We start from the raw sequence: 20,293 nt of genomic DNA on the forward strand, positions 1-20,293 counted from the left end.
ATCCTGCAATCCTTGTCTTAACATGCCCTATACACTGTAAATAAGGAAAGCACTATTTGCCATTCCTGTATACATGTAGGTACCACCAATGGCAGAAAATTTTAGGTTGGCATACATATCTGCCAGCTCAAGGATGGATGGATAATCCTAACTCACTTGTGAAGAAGGGCCCTATGCCTCATCATGTTTCTTATTCAGTCAGGCTATCATCAATCATCTGCCAGATGTTAAGAACAGATATCTTCAGCACCTTAGAAATAACTTGGAAAGAATATATGATATGACAAAATACATTTATCCTGTTAAAAGTGTAAATGAACTCTAAATGTACATGCAGAACAAGTGCAGCAGACATTCCTTTTAATGTCCCTTTAAAGGACAGCTATGAAAACTTTGAGAAGGCTATTTTTTTTTCTTTAAGCCATCTTAGTACAAAATTACAACTTAAAAAAGCAGGACAACTGCTACAAATGTAATATTGTAATGTAACTTAAAAAGGCATGGAGGGGAAATTGCTTAAAAATATAGAGAGCTGAATCACCACCACACCTTTCACTCTTCCTGTCTTAGCCAATGCAGGCATCTGGTTTGTGTTGCTCCATCTTGCTTTTTCTTTCAGCCTGATCTTGCAGAAGAGAGCTTTGCTTTTCCTTTGGAAATCCACTCTCTTCTAATGTACTCGATACCATTTGCTTCTGCAGCCACTCTTCAGTTTAATTGAGTTCAATTTTGCTCTTGGATTCAGTCCCTGTTGCTGCTTCTTTGACACACATGTAAATATAAGAAAGTGACTCAAGGCTTGGGAGCCATTGGCCAGATTGTTGCAAGTGAACCCATTTCGACTTACTGTGCTTTTCTAACATAAGAAAGCCAACATTTGATGTTTGGTGTCACACATTGCCCGAAAAGGACTTCGTTGAAAGCTGCACACGACAGAAAGAATGGTCTGCCGTGGGAGAGATTGGGACACTTCCTTCTCTACAACAGCGCTCTCGTCCAAACCTATCAGAAACATCTGACTACCTTCAGTGGGGAGAGAATAGTTGGCAAGAAACTCTGGGCAAAAAGAATTAAGTTCCATGCAGCAGGCAATGACATAGGTGAGCGCTGGGCTAACTAGGCAGAGACTGGAGGTCCAAAGATACCCAGCTCAACTGGAGCAATCCCCCTTAATTTGGGAGAGTCCGCCTGCTTTTTTGTTTAGTTTGAAGCACCAACTATTCAGTATTTTAGGTCAGTTCCATCCCAGTAAAAATATGAAAGAAGTTCTTCAGTTCAGGCAGAAGATGCCGCACAGAATCCAGAGAGCAGAGCTACTATTAACCGGATAGGAGTGCAGAGTTAGCCTTGATAAAGGTATGCAGGAGCCACTGGGAGAGTGGTGGAAAGAAAGTAAATGACCGCTCAGTCTAGGAGGGGGGAGAGCATGAGAAACACACTCAAAATAACCCCACTTTGATTCTGTTTGGTATAAGAGGAAGCAGAAGGAAAGGCTGCTGGCAGCCTTTCAAGATTTTGTTAATATATCCTACAACAGTCTTGTAGACCTGGTGGTGTCTGTGTCTTGACGGGGCCTACCTCAAAGGGCTGATATTAATCTTTGAGGATGCTTAATTCAAGACTAACAGTTTATGTATATGCTTATGGAGAACATTCTCTCTGGCATAAGACTGCAGTCTGACGTGCATTGATCGAACCTTTTTTCTGAAATTGACATAATGGGTTTTAACGGAAGGGTGGAAACTACAAATACATTTCTTGCAACTTACTTTTTCTATCCTTAGGAATGAAGATAAGGTTGGAATTCCAGCTAAAGTGACGAGCCGCAAGCTTAAAAATGAACTTTAAAAAGTTGTGACATGACTACAGTTAACCTTTGTTTTCCTAGCTCCTGCTTACCCTGTAATACTCATAGGTGTTACCCCACAGAAGCCGTAGCCACTAGTGGAAAACATGTTGGAGACAGACAGCACCCTTGTTGCAGACATTTCTTGGGGTTCAGCCAAGAGCGTTTGGGGTGAGTGACAACAAATATCTTCTGTAGATCTCTTTTAGGAAGAGATTAGAAAGGATTGTGGGGTCAACTAAATTTGGAAGCCACACAGATGCTACCTTGGAGTGTTTTCAGGCACAGAAAAACCAGCACTACTGTTCAAAAGAGGTTGCTCCATGTTTCCTTCTGTCCCTCCTTCATGGATTTTCTGCAGCCAGAAGAAAGATAGAAAGTGGGTGGTGGGAAATTGTGGGTGGGCTCTCAATGGAAGATGGTGTGTGCAGATGGCCTGTGACAGTCCACGGATGAGGCAAGATGGTTGCACAACAACATTCTAGTTTGGACCTAGCTAAGGCTGGAAAACAGGCTACGTACTCCGAATTTCTCTACCGTTTTCTAGCATTAGTCTTGAGCCATGGCTTTAAGACGAGACGTTGGTCCTGATCCTTGTCTCATATTAAGAACAGAGTTTTAAGGGTCTCTTGTAGGAATGGCTGCTACATAAGGCCACTCTCTCTGTCCAACGCTGAGCAACCAAAACCTTAGCAGTTGCCTGTGCGCAGATGCGGCCCCTGTTCTTTGTCTCAGGTGTGTTACTTAGCGCTTTCCCCTCTATTGCCCCTGACAAAGAAAATGTTACAGTCTGCTGCTTCCACCTTGCCGTTAATATTTTTGAAAGTGGAAACTAAAAAGAACAGAGGTGAAATTAAGCAGTATTCTTATCACTTCTATAAAATGAGCTTCCAGAATTCCCTGCTTTTCCCAACTATAAAATATGCAGAGTTAGAAAATGTCTGTTTCGGGGCCAATATAAGTCTATTACATCCTTTGGGTCTCCCCTCCCCCCCCAATTCTAAATCCATAAGGACTAGGTACTTCTTTTAAAGAAAATGAATATGAGCTTCTAGTTAAGCTCATACTAAGTTCCATGTGTTGTATGTGATTCTGCCCATATATATCCTTAACAATAATTACCTAGAGCAGTGTTTCTCAACCTTGGCTACTTTAAGATATGTGGACTTCAACTCCCAGAATTCTCTAGCCAGCCATGCTGGTGTGAGCTGGGGGTTAAAAATAAAATAAAAAGTGTCTCGATTTCATGAGGAACAAGGATGAAAAATTTGATCTTTAAAAACATTTTGCATATGCATCAAAGGAACAGGGAAGTGACAGCTTATCTATTGTAAAATTGGTGATGGGGCAAGGTAATGTGCCTAAAACAAAGGGGAAGTATGCCTCCGGACCCTGAGCTGAAGGGAGGGGGGATGAAAGATATGAGTATATGGATGTCAAAGACAGTCATTAGGACAAGAATTTGTAGTCAGTGGTGTATAAGCTGCTGGCTGGCGCCGGCAGAGATATGTTTGCATTAGAATGAGACCCTGAAACAAGTAGGTGATAAGAAACATCCTGCTAACATATGAATATGACAATTAGGTCACAAAATGTTTGGGGAAAAACAGGAAGATTGTGAGCTGAGCCCTCGGAGAGGGGGAGGACAGATAGGGTATAAAAGTTTTGTGTTAACTCTATTCAGGGTTCCTTCTTGCACGGAGGGACCCGCCTTTGCAAACGCGTTACAAATAAACTCTTTTCCCTGTATCATCGAACCTTGTGAATTGGAATTCTTCTGGGAGGTTTTTCCCGCTGACACTGGTTGGGGAATTCTGGGAGTTGAAGTCCACATAAAGTGGCCAAGGTTGAGAAACACTGACCTGGAGCATGATTTCTACTGTGGCATTACAGAATACCTTGCATTTAGCTCTGTGGAGTCTCTTTTTCAGGCTGTGCTGGTGATCCTTGGCCTGCTTCAGGCAGCTTTTAGAGTCCTCTTTCTAACTGTCCACTGTTCTTATACGGATAACTTTGACATTCACTTCTTCTCAGGTTCCCTGGTAAGTGAATTAATTCGGACATGCTGAGAATTCTGAAACAGAAGAGCCAGGTACGGGAGAAAGCATTGATCCTGCATCTTTTATAAAACTGGACAAAGCAGAAAGTCAGCAGGAGAAATGACAGGCTATCGCTGCTGAAGTTCTGCTTTGCTCTCTTTAATTAAAGCTACTCCAGTCTCATCCTCTTCTTTATCTTACTGCCTGAAGGGTTCCATTTTCATGGTGTCTGCTAAATGCTTCGTCTTCATGGGATGAACTATTTAGTGAAGTTTTAAATAAATCTAACATAGATTTGAACTGACAAATAAGTAAGGCTTCAATGTTGTATCCACTTATTTAGGAGTAAACCCCATTACTTTTAGTGGGATTATTTTTGAGTATTTTTGTATTGGCATGAATTATATAAGACCCCTTCCTTTGTCAGGATTTTGTTGGACTGCAACTCCTATCATGCACCATTAGCCATGCTAGGCAGGGTTGATAGAAGTTGGAACTGAACCTAATGTTGTGGCCTCAAAGTTGTGAAATTCCACACCCAGTTCCAAGAACAGTAACATTTCCTCTGCACTTAGTTTTTATTAGGCTGTTTCTTGCTTCTACATATTTTCATTTACTTACAGTGTTTATTTATTTAACAAATGTATCTGCTGCCCACTCCCCAAAACTTTGGGTGGTTTACAAATATATAACAATAGTCCCCCAATTAAAATCATGAAAACTCTAAATTAGTATCCTTTATTCTGTTCCTTCTCTTTCCTTTTGGTAGTTGTTCCTGGCTGGGGTTATTTCCATATAGCTGATCAAGTCCCCTCTATTGATTTGGTGAGTCCTGCCTTTCTCTCTCCTCTTTTTGAATTTCTCATTTATTTATAAGCATAATTTAGCTAGGGATTCTCTAAACAGAATGATTATTCCCCCCCCTCTCTCTTGGATAAAATTCTGTTTGATCATCTACATTATATCAGCTACCACTGCAGCTGTAATCAACTTTCTCTATGTGAGAGATACACTTTAATATTTTCCTACCTTCTGTACCTTTACTGACAGGATCCAACATGGTTGTGGAGTGAGTGCATGGTTTGTGGTGGGTCATTTGTGAATTCAGCTCGCTCTCAACTGATCAGTCCCTCTTGTTCTTCCGGGTCATACCCTCTGTATAGTCTTAGGTCACTCTGAGCTGACCAGCTGAGGTTACTTTCACACCACAGTGCCTCCATCATTTTCCACTCCCTTAAAAACATTGGGAAGCTGACCTGCAATCTCTTTCATTCTCTCTCCACCTCGAAATGTGGAGAACATTGCTGTGGTGAGAGAGAGGAACCAGGAGGCAGGTGGAGCCAAATTCCACCAGCGGGGGAATGGGCCATTTTGAAGTTCTGCACACTTACAGAGCTTCCAGGAAAAAAAAGCCGTGTTTTGTATACCCAGCAGCAAACTCAGCAATCAATCTCCTCTACTAGAGTCAGTATTTCACTGATTTTGCACTATTGTCATTGGCCTACTTTGAAAGAGAGCTCTCCATTGTGAGTATAGTTATGCCCTGGACACAACTACATTCAAGTTTTTGATTTCTCACTTGATTTCCATGGGAAGCTCTCAGTTCATTCCTAGACTACTTGAAAGTGAACTCTCAGGGTTGTCTCTACACAAGGACTCTGGCAATTTGAAAGCCACTCCAAATCTAATTACATGAACTTGCTTCTTTTTGAAAGCTGAGGCCAATTATTTGTGGCTCAGCTGCAGTGTATTTGAAATGCAGCAAACTAGGGTTGTTGCACTGCTGTAGCTCCGTGGAGATTATGGATGGTCTGTTTCCTCATTTGTAGGAACTCTTGCTTTGTCCTGCTGCCGGAATTTGGGGCTCTCAAAGGTGGCTTGTATCCCTTCCTAAGAGGTTTGTTCGTTTTGCATGGAACAGATATATGCACACATCACAAAATACAGATGGCGGAAAGAAGGGAGACCAATTTATGTTGTTCCTATGACAGCAGAGGAGGAGCAGTGATTATTGTTCCTTGTTCTGAATTTGTTTCAGGTATGGAAGATCTGAAGACAATCACAATTAATCTTCAAATTGCTTTTGAAGGATTTGGAAGTGATGGTGATGTGGAAGTAGCCTCAGTGCAGCTCTTCCAGATGTTGTGAGGGATCTTTCCAGAGTTTATACATTTATCGATCTATTCTTCTTTCTTGTGCAGATGTTCTATTCTGGCAGTGGTACAGATCATTAACCGTAGACTGTCATATCCCAGTAGCAGAAGGTGGGGAGCTGTTTACATCGCCAGACATCTGAATTGGGAATAAGCATCATTTTAAGTTTTTCTTAAAAAAGATTATACTAAAAATAATAAATGAATGCCTATATTTACCTAGCCAGCTGCTGTCTTGCTATAAATGTTTTGAAGTAGAAAAACAATCCTCAGCAAGATATGTTGGGATGGGCTGCCTGTTGTCTGAATCAGCCCAGATATTCAGACTGGGTCTCTGTACAATTATCTAGACCAGTGTTTCTCAAAATTGCCAATTTTAAGATATATGGACTTCAACTCCCAGGATTCCCCAGCCAGCATCCTTTTGCACCCCCAAACTTCTTTTTGGCAGCCTCCAGGCTCCCAGCCATGACAATGTTACCTACTCCCCGATCTACACAGTAATTTTGGGGGCATTTGGCTGCAAGGCCAAGATACAATTGTGGAAAGAGTTGTATTGACATTATGAGATTGAAATTATTTAAATTCTCCTTCTCCATCACCATGTCATAGGAGGGATGTAGAGGCAGCAGGCAGAGTAAATGATCCCAGAAACTTTCTTACCATCTGCAAGGTGGCAACACCATGTGCTTTCAGGCTGTTCCGTCATCCACACCCAGAAAGGGGAGAAGAATCAAAAAGACATATCCTCTGAATGTATTAACCAAAGACCGATCTTTCAAAGAATTTAACTAATCTGAGGTTCTGAACTTTAACCTATTACTATACTACATGTACTGGTCCCTAAGGATTCTTGATTCTTTTCCTTTAATTGAATAGAATATCCGTGGATTTGAACCCAAAGGCTGTCTCTTAAACTTTCCTTTGCTGGCTTCTGCTCTAGTTCTATTGCACTGGACTGCGTGGACTGGCATTTGCAGCTGGCTTCATAGACATCAGCCTAACCATTGTTTTATCAGCTTTTTGCTGATAAAAAGAAGAGAAGAGAAAAAGAGAGGAGCTGCTCTTTAAAAAATTAAATAAAATTAGTTCTTGACATCTCATAAATGTCTATAACTGAGGAATAGATCGAGTTAAACGGCTACAATAGGTCTACCTGCCTGCTTTCTCAGGAATATTTTCCTTTACTGGTACAGCAGCCTTTTTACTCTGCTTGTAAAAATTTGTGAATTAAGATGGATCAATAAAAGCTCAGTCTGGAAGGATCCAGCTGACTGTAATTATGCCTTTCTGGGAAAATGGGAGAAGTCCCAACTTGTCTATGCTTTGTGTTGGCATACTGACATCTTGTGGCTGAGTAAAGAGCTGCTAATATTTTACAATGAAACTTAAAAACATTAAGAATACACAAAAAACCCCTGTGAGATCTACACATTTCCTAGCCCTGGTCTGTAAGTATTTGGGAAAAGATATTTCCACTGCAGCCAAGAGGATGTAAGTGGGAAGTCCGTAGGCAGGAAGGCCATGATTGCAGTAGTGCCCTGTTGTTTCTGTTCCTTAGTATGTGATAGTAGAGCCAGTTTGGTGGTGTGGTTAAGGCACCAGGCTAGAAACCAGAAGACTATAAGTTCTAGTCCTGCCTTAAGGCACAAAGCCAGCTGGGTGACCTTGGGCCAATCACTCCCCCTCAGCCCTAGGAAGCAGGCAATGGTAAACCACTTTTGAAAATCTTGCCAAGTAAACTGCAGGGACTTGTCCAGGGAGTTGCCAGGAGTCAAAAACTGACTTGAAAGCACACACAGACAGTACGTGATAACAGAAATGTAGTTTTATGCTCATGAGGGATTCGCAGGGTCACCTGAATGGCCTAGCAACCTCAATTTTGCTCTAGCTCCACAATGTGGATATTGTTTTGTCTCTAGGTCGTTACCTAAGCAGTCCTATTTAACTGTTTAACATACATCACAACAACTGATTCTTCCTCCTTAAAGCCCCAGGGTCCCACTGCAACACTGCTTTTCTTCTTTTTTGAAGAAATTTGTTCTGGCCAGCCTTGAGTTTCATTGGTGCATTTTCTTGCTTAGGTGATATTAATACAATGGAGGTGTCTCTGTCTTAGGAAGGATGGTGGAAAATATATGCCATTGGCTATTCATCAGCCAATCAGCACCCTCATAATATAAACCCAGTCAACCGATTTGGTCAGCTGAAAAACATCTAGGGCCACAACAAAATTAGGGCATCATTACTCCTGCAGATCATTAGATAGCCAGAGCACGGGGTAAGTTCCATGAAGGTTGACTAGAGAGCTTCCTGTTGCCTTCTATGCCCAATTCAAAATGCTCACTAAATGGCTTAGGCCAGGATTATAGAGAGAGCTGTCTACATCTGAATCTTTTAAACCTTCAACAGAGTGCCTTTTGTGGTCCCATCATGTATGCATTTCATGTTACCACCTAGCTCTGCTTCTTCTGTGGCAGGATTCGTACAGTGAAATAACTTGCCATTGGAATTTTTTATTTTTGTGTGTGTTGCAGTTTGGGGGTGGGGGGGTGAGGTTAAAACATAGCTTCTTACCCAGACACTTCAGTTTTAAAAAAAAATGTTTTAATTGTTATATTTAACTTTAAATTGAAATCTAGATGAAGCCACCTAGAGCTACAAAATAAGTAGTATATATTTTTAAATAAATAGAAATTACTTTCTGTCCATTCCTTCTTTAAGAGGAACGCTCAAAGCCAGAACTTGCCCTCAGGCAGCTGATCTAGATCTAGGGCAGAGGTTCTTAAACTGGGAATGATGCAGAAATTTGCAGTTGCTTCTTTGTCAAGGATACAGTTTGGGATTGCCACTGCTGACAGGCTTATATAAACCACAGAGTAAAATAAATTGAGTAAAATTTGTAGAAACTAAAAGTATATCCATATTATGTATTAAATTGTTAATATGAAACTAGTTCAATCCTTTAACATATTATTAAATCTAGCCATGTGGACCACCTATTGCTCCATCTTCTCAATTTTAGTGCAATATGTATTTTGATACAATGATATTTATATAATGTACTTAGTTTCTTAATATTCTATTATATGGGTATTAAATGTAAATGAGTAAAAAGAAAAAGATGGATATTCTATAAATATTAATTACAATTTCAGATGTTAATGTTACAAGCATAATTATTTGATATTATTTAATATAATATTTTGATAATATTTTGACTTTTCTTCAAAATTAAATATGAATATGTAATAAAATGAAAAAAAATGGAAGAGGAGCATATATCAAAGAATTTGTTTTACAGTAATAGTTTCAGTCTTAAGATAAATTACTTGTTATTACAATCTCCATCATGTTACATGGTGCATGTGTGTGTGTGTGTATAAGAATATGGATTTATATATATTTTATACCTGTTAATAAAAGAAAAATAAGTGAGCAAAACAGATTTAGCAATTTTACAATACTAAAAAATAAAATTAAAAAAGGAGCAAAAAACAGAAAAAAACCCCAAGAAGCTGGTGAGTTTCTGACTTCCCCCCTTTTATACATCTGCTAATTTGAAATATTTATAAATGTTTAAATCCCCTTAAAAACCAATCTGTAGATGATTATATTTGCTGTGCTGCATGATGTACTGTATGTGTGGGAACCCTTCTTGCTTAAATTTAATAATTTAAATTTAAAAACTTCTGTTGTGTATATATACTGTTAGTTTTACCATTGCTGCATATTCTCCAGGTTTGAGTTCCCAATCAGGTATGGTCAGAATTATATCTTTCTTCCAATGTTGAACAAAATCTATTCTCACAGCTGTAAGCATGTATCTCATTAAATTATGATGTTTCTTGTTGATTTTTTCTGAGATTATTCCTAATTTTAAAAGTTGTGGTTTCATTTCAAATTTAAATTTCACTGCTTCACTCTGGTTTCTCTTCAAATCGTATAATTCCTTTGCCTTTTACTGCACCAGAGCTTCTTGATCTGATTTAATACCCAGATCCAGAGGAAGATTTGAAAAACAGAGTTCCATTTTTCTATAAATTAGAATGAGCAAAACACAAATGGTTGTAATTTTGTTTTTCAGCAGAAAGGGATGCATTTTTTTCAAGTAAGCTAGACTTATATGACATAATAAAGCATGGTATATTTTTTAGAAAGTGGTATTCTGTTTTCAGACTTTCTCTTTAAAATCCTTTTAATATACTGAAATAAGCAGCAATAATAGCCCTTTTATAAGAAAACCCACACTAATCTTCAGACAGATAGGATGAGGTTTCTTTCTGCAAAGGGAACAGATGTTTACAAAGGATGATCCACTTCCTGAATGTGAAAGGAGCTAATTATTAGGAGTTATAGGGCAAGGATAACTCTGATGCTTTTCCATCACATAAACCAGTTGCTTGGCTAGTTCAGCTAGCTCAGAAAGTGGTTAGGATTAGGACAATAAGACAGCATTTTGGAGAGAACACTAAAATAAAGATTCGACCTCTGTTCCTATGACCTCTCCAAGCTCCAAGACATTGTGATTGGGATGTCCAGTGATGATCTGAAGCAAGGATTGTGCTGATCTAAGAGCACACATTTTCGTAATTGAATCCAGTGCCTCCTGTCTTGGCCCATTTTTGGTGGGGCTGCTGGCATAACGGTGAGCTGCCAACGTTTTTTACTGCCCTCTGTGTTTTGGACAACAGAAAACATCAGGGTAAGATTGTAAATTGTGGCCAGGAATAAGCTCAGTGTAATGATTGCCTATCCTAAAACACCATCAGACTCATGAACAAGTTCATAAAGATATCTGATTTATTGAAGAACAGTATGCAGGGTCACAAAGAAAGCTGAGAATGGAAAAAGCGCGCCAAATGCAAACTAAAAAACCCTCCGTGCAAATGAGATCCCTCCCCCCGTAGGATCTTCCCAGGCTCACAATCCCAGGTGCTCCTAACGGCTTCTGCTGGTCCACGAGAAAAGGCCTTGAGCAGAGCACATAACCCAAACACATTCCATTGAAATGAACACAGATACAGAGCTTGGCACAAGGTTTCCTAGCAGCTCCCTCCCAACAGAAACGCGCATCAGCACCATGGCATGTGAAACGTTACGATGTACAGTGCACATTGAAACAGTGAACATGACACTCAGCATCATAGGTATAGGGATAAAAATGGGGTCACCAGGCCATTCCAGTGGTGCGGTAAATCACTGGTTTAAAGAGTTTTATTTCAGGAAGTAGCCTCATGCGTTGATTTATAGATACAGCTATAATTGCAAAGGAATGTTTGCTCTTAATTTTGTTTTTTGATAGTTCCCTCTTAGCAGCAGCTTGCAAATTAAGATACTGCTTGGAGAAAACTATTTCACATATTTATCCCACCTAAAACAAGTTTCTAAATCAACAGTAAAGAAAATAAACCCTTCTTGCTTTTTTATTTTGTTTTTTGTTAAACTGGTGGTTGGTTTTGTTTTTGTTGTTTTTTTTATATTTCCCTTTATATTTTTTGGATTTCTTTCTATAAAACGTTTAAGATAAATAGATAAACTTTAAAATAAAAATGGAAGGAAAATAATCAAGATACTGGTGGAAATTCCAGCTCATGTAAAAAAGGAAAGGATTTAATGGTTTCAAACTACTTCCTCTTTGGTTTCCTTCAGGAGGCAGAGTGGGCTCCTTACTGAACTGCATCATTGCCTGCTAAACACAGGGACGTTACTTAAGATGGCTTGAAAACTGCTTGAGGAGAGTGGTTCTTTGTATTCCCCTGAGCTTAAACATTTTGTGCTTTGTGCTCAGTTTTGGCACCGTAAAACCAGTGCAAATATTCGTGCCTCCATCTTGTGTCAGTTCTATATAAAAATATGAAAGCCACCTCTTTCTATATCCTTCCAAAGTTCTAGGGAAGCTGAAGCTTCCTTTTTTGGTGATAACCTTCAGCAAAAAGATCATCCATGACTATGAGTAATTTAAATGTCAGGAAAACATTGCAGAGCTAAGTACGCAGGATCTAAGCAAGCAAACACGATGAACCTGCCATTTCAACTTCAGCTGGTTTGGGATATATTTTGGTAAACTCTTCCTTGAAACACCCAGTGCTAAACTTCGCATGCGGGCAGCTGTTTCCATGAAGTTCTTTCCACAATATGATGGGCCAGAGAAAGGGATTAATTTGTTCCTTCCCACTCTCCCAAATTGTTTAGGTAATTGTGATTAGAGTGTTGGGAACTTTTCAGGCTGCCATTACAACATATGTTACTATGCCTATGCTAACCACCTTGTGGAGTAAGGAAGGCTTCAAGTGGGCCAATGCTGGTGTTGAAAGTTTCTTCAACAGCCCCTTGGTGGGTGGGTGGGGGAGATGGAGACATTTCCTGATACTGTTACAAAGCAATCAGATCAGTTCTGTAAATTTCCTGGTGAGAAGAGAAACGGAGTAATCTGGAAAGAGACCTCCATACCGTAAGACTCCACCGCCACTGCTGCATCCAGCAAAGATGTATGCTAGTAGAACTGGATGGGAATTTATGAATATATATTAGGAAGAGTGTTGAAGGAGATAGGAAGCTGGCACAGGAGAGAGCAAAAGAAGATATGTGAATCGTCCTGATTTGGAAATAAGAAGTCTTCAGTCAGGATGGTTCATTCTAACTTTCAGGAAGAAGCATTGTTCTTCATTGTTCTATCTGTGATCTATTTGATATTTTTTTCTATTCAGACCATCAGCGGTGTTTAGGAACCTGAAAGAACTTTGGGCTTTATCAAGAAGCTGTGAAGCTGCCATACCAGAAGCTGGATTCCTTCTGCAGATATTCCTCCAGGGACATCCCAGAGTTTTGCGGGTAAGCATTGGGCATGGGAGGTTTAGGGATTCAAGGACACACGAAGCTCTTCCTCACACAACTTATCAGTACTGTATGTCATTGTCCGAGTTTCCTGGGTGCAGCTCATGCAAAGCAGGGGACTTGGTGAATGGCCTTACTGGACTTACTCCTTTATTTCTTTTAACTTTCAGTGAGCTACAGCCCACCTCATCCCATTCCCCATCCATCTACCAATACAGTATAAATTGTCATCCTTCTCCATGTTTTCTCTATACAGCTACTCTGAGAATTAAGGGATGCTTATCTTCTGTTGTGCAGGCACTTCTGTTGATGGTTGGCTTCTCCAATCAGCTTTTGGAGTCATCTCATTCTGTCCCATTGTGCTTATACGGATGAGCTGAGCACTCATTTCAATTCAGCTGCAGTGGTGAGTCAACAGCATTTCCTTCTCCTGCTCCTTATAGCCTCCAAATTAGCATTTCCCATTTCCCCTTTAAAAGCTTTGTCTTTCAACCCCCAGATAGCTGGCAAGAAAGCCAATTTGGTGTTGTGGTTAAAACACAGGGCTAGAAACCGGGAGACCATGAGTCCTGCCTTGGGCACAAGGACAGCTGGGCCAATCACTTTCTCTCAGACAATGGCAAACCACTTCTGAAAAACCTTGCCAAGAAAACTGCAGGGACTTGTCCAGGCAGTCTCTGAGAACCAGACATGATTGAATGGATAAAAATAAATAAATAAATGATGCAAATATTGTACTAAAACAATAGGCTGTATTAAAACTGAGAAGATGGAGCAATAGATGGTCTATATGACTAGATTTAATAATACATTAAAGGATTACCATCACCATTTCAATTCTTTATTTTTACCTCTATTTATATTATTTATGACTGTATTTTATTCTGTGTATTTATGGTTATGGTTTTTAACTGATTGTTGTGAACCGCCCAGAGTCCCCCGACGGGAGGAGATGGGCGGGGATAAATTAGATAAATAAATAAGTAAAATAAAATAAATTTAGCTAGTTCTGTATTAATACTTTATGGGTGCATTTTTCTTCAAATGTCACTCATTTAATTACTGTTTTGTATATTCTTTGTTGATTATATTAGAAATGTTGTATTTTTGGGTGTACTTCATCATATCTTCTAGCTGTTATACTTTACCAATAAAATTTTTAAATGTGAAACACCCCACCCCCACTCCAGCTTGAAGGCCTGGCACAGGATGCTACATACTCAGAAAAAGGCCTAGAGCCCAGGGGCTTTTGATTATTTTCATTTATTATACTTAGGGTAATAATGTTAGTTATCTAGTACTCTTCCTCCTCAAGAAGCATGGAGTCGTGTACAAATAAATGCATTATAAATAAAATCAGTCACCATTCATAACAGGGCAATGACAAGCTGTATAGGAATGAAGAGCAGCTGTCTGTTTTTACAGGCTCACCCACTGAACTGCCAAACGCTTGAAGCTGTTCAATCTCGTGCCTCCAGATTTTTTTTGGGGGGGGGGAATGTTCTGTTGGAGTTTGTGCAGAGTGCTGGAAAGCATTTGGCCTGAGAGATCAGAAAGAAGACACCAGACATTTCAACAAAAATAACTGTATTTAAACAAAGCATAGAACATAAACAGTTTCCTCATCCAGAGCCTGGATGGGCAAAAGTCCTTAAATACAAAAAGTGTATTTACAAGTACACACACACCCCCAAGTGTGCTGAGCAGACAGGTTGAAGAGAAGCTGCAAACAGGAGAAGTAAGGGGCTGGCTCTGGCAGAGCTGTCTTATTTAAATGTAAATTAAGCAAGGACGTGGAGGATGGTTTCAGTTTCCCATATAAGGTCATTTGGACATTTAAACCTTGTTAACCAAATGAGGCCTGACCTTTTGACTCTGCCAAACACTTAAGAAAATGATTTGTTACCATGGGTACCTGGATTTCCGTGACTTGCTCCCAAGCAGAACAAACAAATACCAACACTCCCCTTTGTTATGCTAGGGAGTAAGACACAGACCAACTTTCTCTGTTAATTCTCTGTGTCTTGGTGCAGCAAGAGGCTTGGTTAATATATCAGCAATCATGTCTTTTGATTCACAATATTTTAACATGATTTAACCTTTGGTTATCAGATCTTTAATATGATGATATCTGATATTGATATGCTTTGTTCTATTCTTGTATCCTTCAGATTTTGCCATAGCAATACATGCTTGATTATCCTCATAAACAGTTACAGGCTGGTGCACTTTCATGCCTGTATCTTTTAACAGTTGTTTAAACCACAGAACCTCTTTATAGGTTTGTGCCAGGGAATAAAACTCTGCTTCTGCTGTGGAAAGAGCAACAAGTGTTTGTTTTTTAGAGTGCCAGCCTAAGCTTGACCCAGCAAATTGAATTAAAATCCCAGAAGTTGATTTCCTGTCAGTGAGGTCTGCTCCCCAGTCAGAATCCGCATGTGCCTGCAATTCCTCTTTTCCAGAAGCTGTTAGCTTCAGGCAATAATTCTTTGTTGCTTGCAAATACCTAAACAATCTTTTCAATGCTGCCTTTCCAGTAGATGTAGGCTTTTCTAACTGTCTACTTAAGATGGACACAGAATTTGAGATATCTGGGCAAGAATGATTTGCAATGTACAACAAACTTCCAACTGCAGATCTAAATCTATCTGCCTCAGTTAGTTCAGTTCTTCCTATCTCCTTCTGAAATTCAGGGAGCATAGGAGTGGTAACTGGCTTACAGTCTTGCATGTTAAACTCCTCTAGGAGTTTCTGAATTTTACTGCATTGGCTTAACAGAAAGCTGCCATCTTTCTCTCTGTGTATTTCCAAGCCTAGGTAATTTGTTACTGTTCCAAGGCTTTTTAACATGAAATGGCTTTTCATGAAAGTTTCAAAAGCAAGCCTCTGTTTATCTGTTGATGTGAACAGCAACAGATCATCAACATAAATGCACAGATACATAAATCCTTGTTTGTCTTTCTTAACATAGACACATGGATCTGTTCTTCCTTTTTCAAAACCAAAACTCTGCAGGTTTTCATCTTTTTCAGGATCTAGCAGCCTGTTTAAACCCATAGACTGACTTTTGCAGTTCACAGACCAGATTTTTACCTTTTTCATAACCTGGGGGTTGCTGAATGTATAATTTGTGGTCTAACTCACCATAGAGAAATGCCGTTTGAATGTCATAATGATAAACTGACATCCCTTTGAGTGCAGCAATTTTCAACAGCAATCTAACTGATTCATCCTTTGTAACTGGTGCAAAAGTCTTGTCAAAGTCTAAATCTTTCCTTTGAGAAAACCCTTTTGCAACCAACCTTGCTTTGTATTTTTGGATTTTTCCACTAGGTTGATATGATTTGGTACTTTTGAAAAATTGCTTGTTAAAATGTTCAAACTGCTGGAAAACACCGGGCCTAAATGACTCAGCTGCCCTGATTTGACTCAGGTTTGTGCTTTGAGATTCAAAAGAAAACCTAACCATTCAAGCCACCAAGATGCAATCCATAAGCTCTAATGAAGAAACATCAAGTGCTTGTTTCATTTTCTGATAGCATGGGATAGAAATAATAGGGGTGAATAGGCTCTTCAGAGCACATTATCTCTACCAAGGATACCTCCAACTATTTTACTGCAAGAAGGTTCAGAGGTAGCCGGGATGCAGAAAAAACAGCGTAACATCCTTCAAATTATCCAGCAAAGAGCCTTTTGCGCTATTTGAACCACAAAAGTGTTTGACTCTAACATAAAGCTCCCATTTTTTACTGTCACGTCAGTTATTGGCAAAACATCTATTATCCAGAATTTAATCTTGGATGAAAGCACTGAGCTGGATGCATTACAGAGATTTAATTGAGAGAAAAGTGGGGAGTTAAGCTCTCTCAGCTCTGCTAGCTGGATTACTCTGAGATGCAGCAGGCTAGGGCAGGAGGTCAGGATGTGGGGTGGTTGCACTCAGTAGGAATTCCACCAGTGAAGCTTCTTTCAACAGTCTGCAATTTTCAGTGTTTGCTGGCTGTGCAACAGTCTCTCTTCCTGAGCTAACTGGGGTAACCGCTATGGGGGCAATGAATGACCCTGCGCTTCTTGTCTTGAAGCACCTCAATGACTAGAGGGAGGTTGTACTTAATCTGAGTGTCTCAGGACCTCCCATCTGTCATGTTGGTCACAGGCCTGTCCTGTTTGTATCTGGCAACAGGGTACACGCTGAATATGATACTCTGTTCAGTCAAAGCCAGCAAACAGGGAAGAGGCTCTCTCACTCTTACCAGAGACAGAACACTCTTTGGTCAGTTTTTTTTTTAATTATTAAATTTATACACTGCCCATCTCAATATAACAGTGACTCTGGTCAGCTTACAAATAAAAAAGTCATAAAAACCATTATAAACATACAAAAAATACCAAAGATAAAAGAAGAGAGGAAAACTAAAAGGCTGAAAGAGCATCTTCACACCACCAACCATTCTTAGTTTTAGACTAATAGCTGCTATAAACCTCTGGTAGGAGGGGGGACAGGTTAAAATGATCCAATCCAGGCACCTGATACAACTGGATGGTTTCCTGAAGGCACTTGGAGAATCTTACCTCATTTGTCATTGTTGTTTGAAGCCCTGGGTGATCTGTGAAACCCTGAAAGGGCCCACATAAATGTGTTCTTCCCTCTAGCACAGTTCAGTTGGCTCAACTAATGAAGTCCACTTCTTCCTTAAAAATAAAAAGGAGAGGCAGAGGACTACCTCTGAAGATTGGTGACTGCCATATGCTAGGCCCCATGTGCAATAGAAACGTAATATCAGACAGCCCTTAGTGGTCTGACCTTGCTGTTACTTCTTACTGTCATTGCTATTTCACTTCTCCCTTGCGTAAATAAGCAAAGATAATCAGGAGGAGAAGCTGCATTCTGAACAAAGTTGGCAAAGAAATAGAATAGATGACAGAGACAAGGAGAAAGGCACTGAGAACACACAAAACCTGGAATTCATACTGACCAGCCGTATGAACGCAGAAGCTAGTTGGTCAAACTCAATATTTGATTTCTATCCGACTTTCTACTCAAGACAGCTAGCAATTTTAATACATATCACAAAAGGTTAGTTTAGTAATTAAATTGAATATTAAAATTAGTAGTTATATATTTGCAAACAGCTGAGTGTTGCTTGTAGTTTCTAAATCTAGAGAAATTCAGACCAGATGCTTCTATAGCCTGTCACTGAAACCATTAAGACATGTCTTCTGTACTGTTTTATGCTGACACCTGCCTTGAGCTGATAACCCCACACCTGAGCTGTTGGTTGTGGGAAAGAATAGTTTGCAGAATAAATTAGATGTTATTTCCTTCCATGCACCTGCTTGTTCTCTGCAAGTGATCTGTTAGGACACAGTAGTATGTTTTTTTCTTTCCATGTCAACAAAATTCATATATGGGATGTATGTAAACTTAAGGCTGGAATCCAAAGTCTTCCTGGCTGCCTTTTATCCACCACTGTATGCCAAGGTTTAGGCATCCTTGATCAAACTGTACATTTCAGTGAATCCTTAAATGAACAAAAACTCACATAACCTCTACAATAGTACAGTTAAGCATGTCATCTTTATGCCAAATGTAATGCATACTTAACTTTTAACATGCAGCAGTTTAAAGATTTAAAATAAGATAGTGAATATGGCAGGTGCAAAAGATGGACACCCTTTCCATCAGCCCTTTGTAATACCTTCTTTGGCAGAAATAAGAGCTTCCAGGAATTTCCTGTAACCACCTGAGCTAACCTAGCTCACTTGGGAAAAATTGGAAACAGCTCTTCTGATACCCCTAAGGATGAACCTGCCGTTCTTTCCCACAGAGTGAACACAGGATTGATTTTGGAGACACAGGCAGTTACTGTGAGGGAAATAAGATGGCTGCATAGCCTCCAAAAAGGACAGGATGGAATGAACGAAGGCCATTGAGTATCTGCCTTTGCCTGTTCAAGATCTAGAAATAGATTCGTAGCATGGTAAATGTGATGAGAGCTTACCCCTAATCTCACCCTCCAACATGAGGTTCAACTAGCAAGGAATCAGAGCATGACCACCTCTTGCTTGAAGCATCAATTGTGTGGCTGGTACAGGTTTGGCTGGCCCTAGAAGAACTTTCACCTCCCCTCTTTCCTTAGGCTTCTGGGCTTCAGTTGCTGAGGAGTTTTTCTGTCATTTTTTCAATTTGCTGACAGCTGTGCTAGCAAAGCTATCTTGAGCTCTGGAAGGACACATCATGTGTTGCCACAGAGGCTCGGAGCCCAAATGGCTGAATCTCAGGGACCACAATGGAGAACTGGCAGACAGGCAGTGAGGTAGAACAGGTGAGTCACAGTCTACTATCCTGCCATATTCCTCCTTTCCCCCACAAAACATTTTACGTTTTCTATCACAGAGGCCGGTTACACATCTTCCTCCCGTAACTTATACAATAGGTTTCTCCGGACAGCTGGTGCAGAATGCCAGGGAAAGGTATTCCACGTACAGGTATAGTGTCTCCAAGTAGCAGGTCAAAAAGCAAAAAAACCAGAGGCTAATATTGACTATTTCAAAGGGGGGAATGATGAACCTTCCTTCAAATTGAAGTATTTAAATGAATACACTGAATCTCACATTAATGAATACAGAAATTATTTCAAGTTGTACTAAAACTGGGAATTCTTTTTATGAATCCTCATGGCATGCTTCCCTAAAGGTAAAGGTAAAGGTTTCCCTTGACATTAAGTCCAGTCGTGTCCGACTCTAGGGGGCGGTGCCCATCTCCGTTTCAAAGCCGAAGAGCCGGCGTTTGTCCAAAGACACTTCCGTGGTCATGTGGCCGGCATGACTACACGGAACGCCGTTACCTGCCCGCCAAAGCGGTACCTATTAATCTACTCACATTGGCATGTTTTCGAACTGCTAGGTTGGCAGGAGCTGGGACTAGCAGCGGGAGCTCACCCCGTCACGCAAAAGTTAGAACATGAGAAGGCAACCCACACACTTAAAAACAAAGGCCATATGTTGTCGAACATACTCTGCCAAGAAATGTTATTTTTATTGTTATATGTGTTGACAATGTTGTGTGATTGATCCATGCATATTTTATACACAGATTTTATTATATGCATCATGAAGCAGTATTTTGTGTGCATGAAAATGTGTGTGGCTAACTATTGGTAGCTGCGTCTACTTCAATTAGCATCCATCTCATCTTAGCAGTTAAGTAAACTCATCAGTTGAGATTTGCTTAGTTTCTCATTTAGTTTCCACAAACTTATATCTCAGCTTACAATAATAAAAAAAAGATGTTATATTTCACTAACAATTTTCCCTAATATGCCTTTTGCAGTCCCGCAACAATCATAGATTTTTAAAGTTTATTTATCAATCAATCAATCAAATTTGTCACCCCCCATCTCCTCCCGCCAGAGGGA

At 39.9% G+C, this 20,293-nt stretch overlaps 1 protein-coding gene across 1 annotated transcript in view; it reads left to right on the top strand.

Moving 5' to 3' along the window:
• Positions 1-20,293, top strand: part of NDUFV1 (NADH:ubiquinone oxidoreductase core subunit V1) — a 171,451-nt gene that overhangs the window by 42,405 nt on the left and 108,753 nt on the right. The window lies entirely within an intron of this gene.

Source organism: Candoia aspera, chromosome 1 (genome assembly GCF_035149785.1).
Source record: "Candoia aspera isolate rCanAsp1 chromosome 1, rCanAsp1.hap2, whole genome shotgun sequence".
Taxonomy (NCBI): domain Eukaryota; kingdom Metazoa; phylum Chordata; class Lepidosauria; order Squamata; family Boidae; genus Candoia; species Candoia aspera.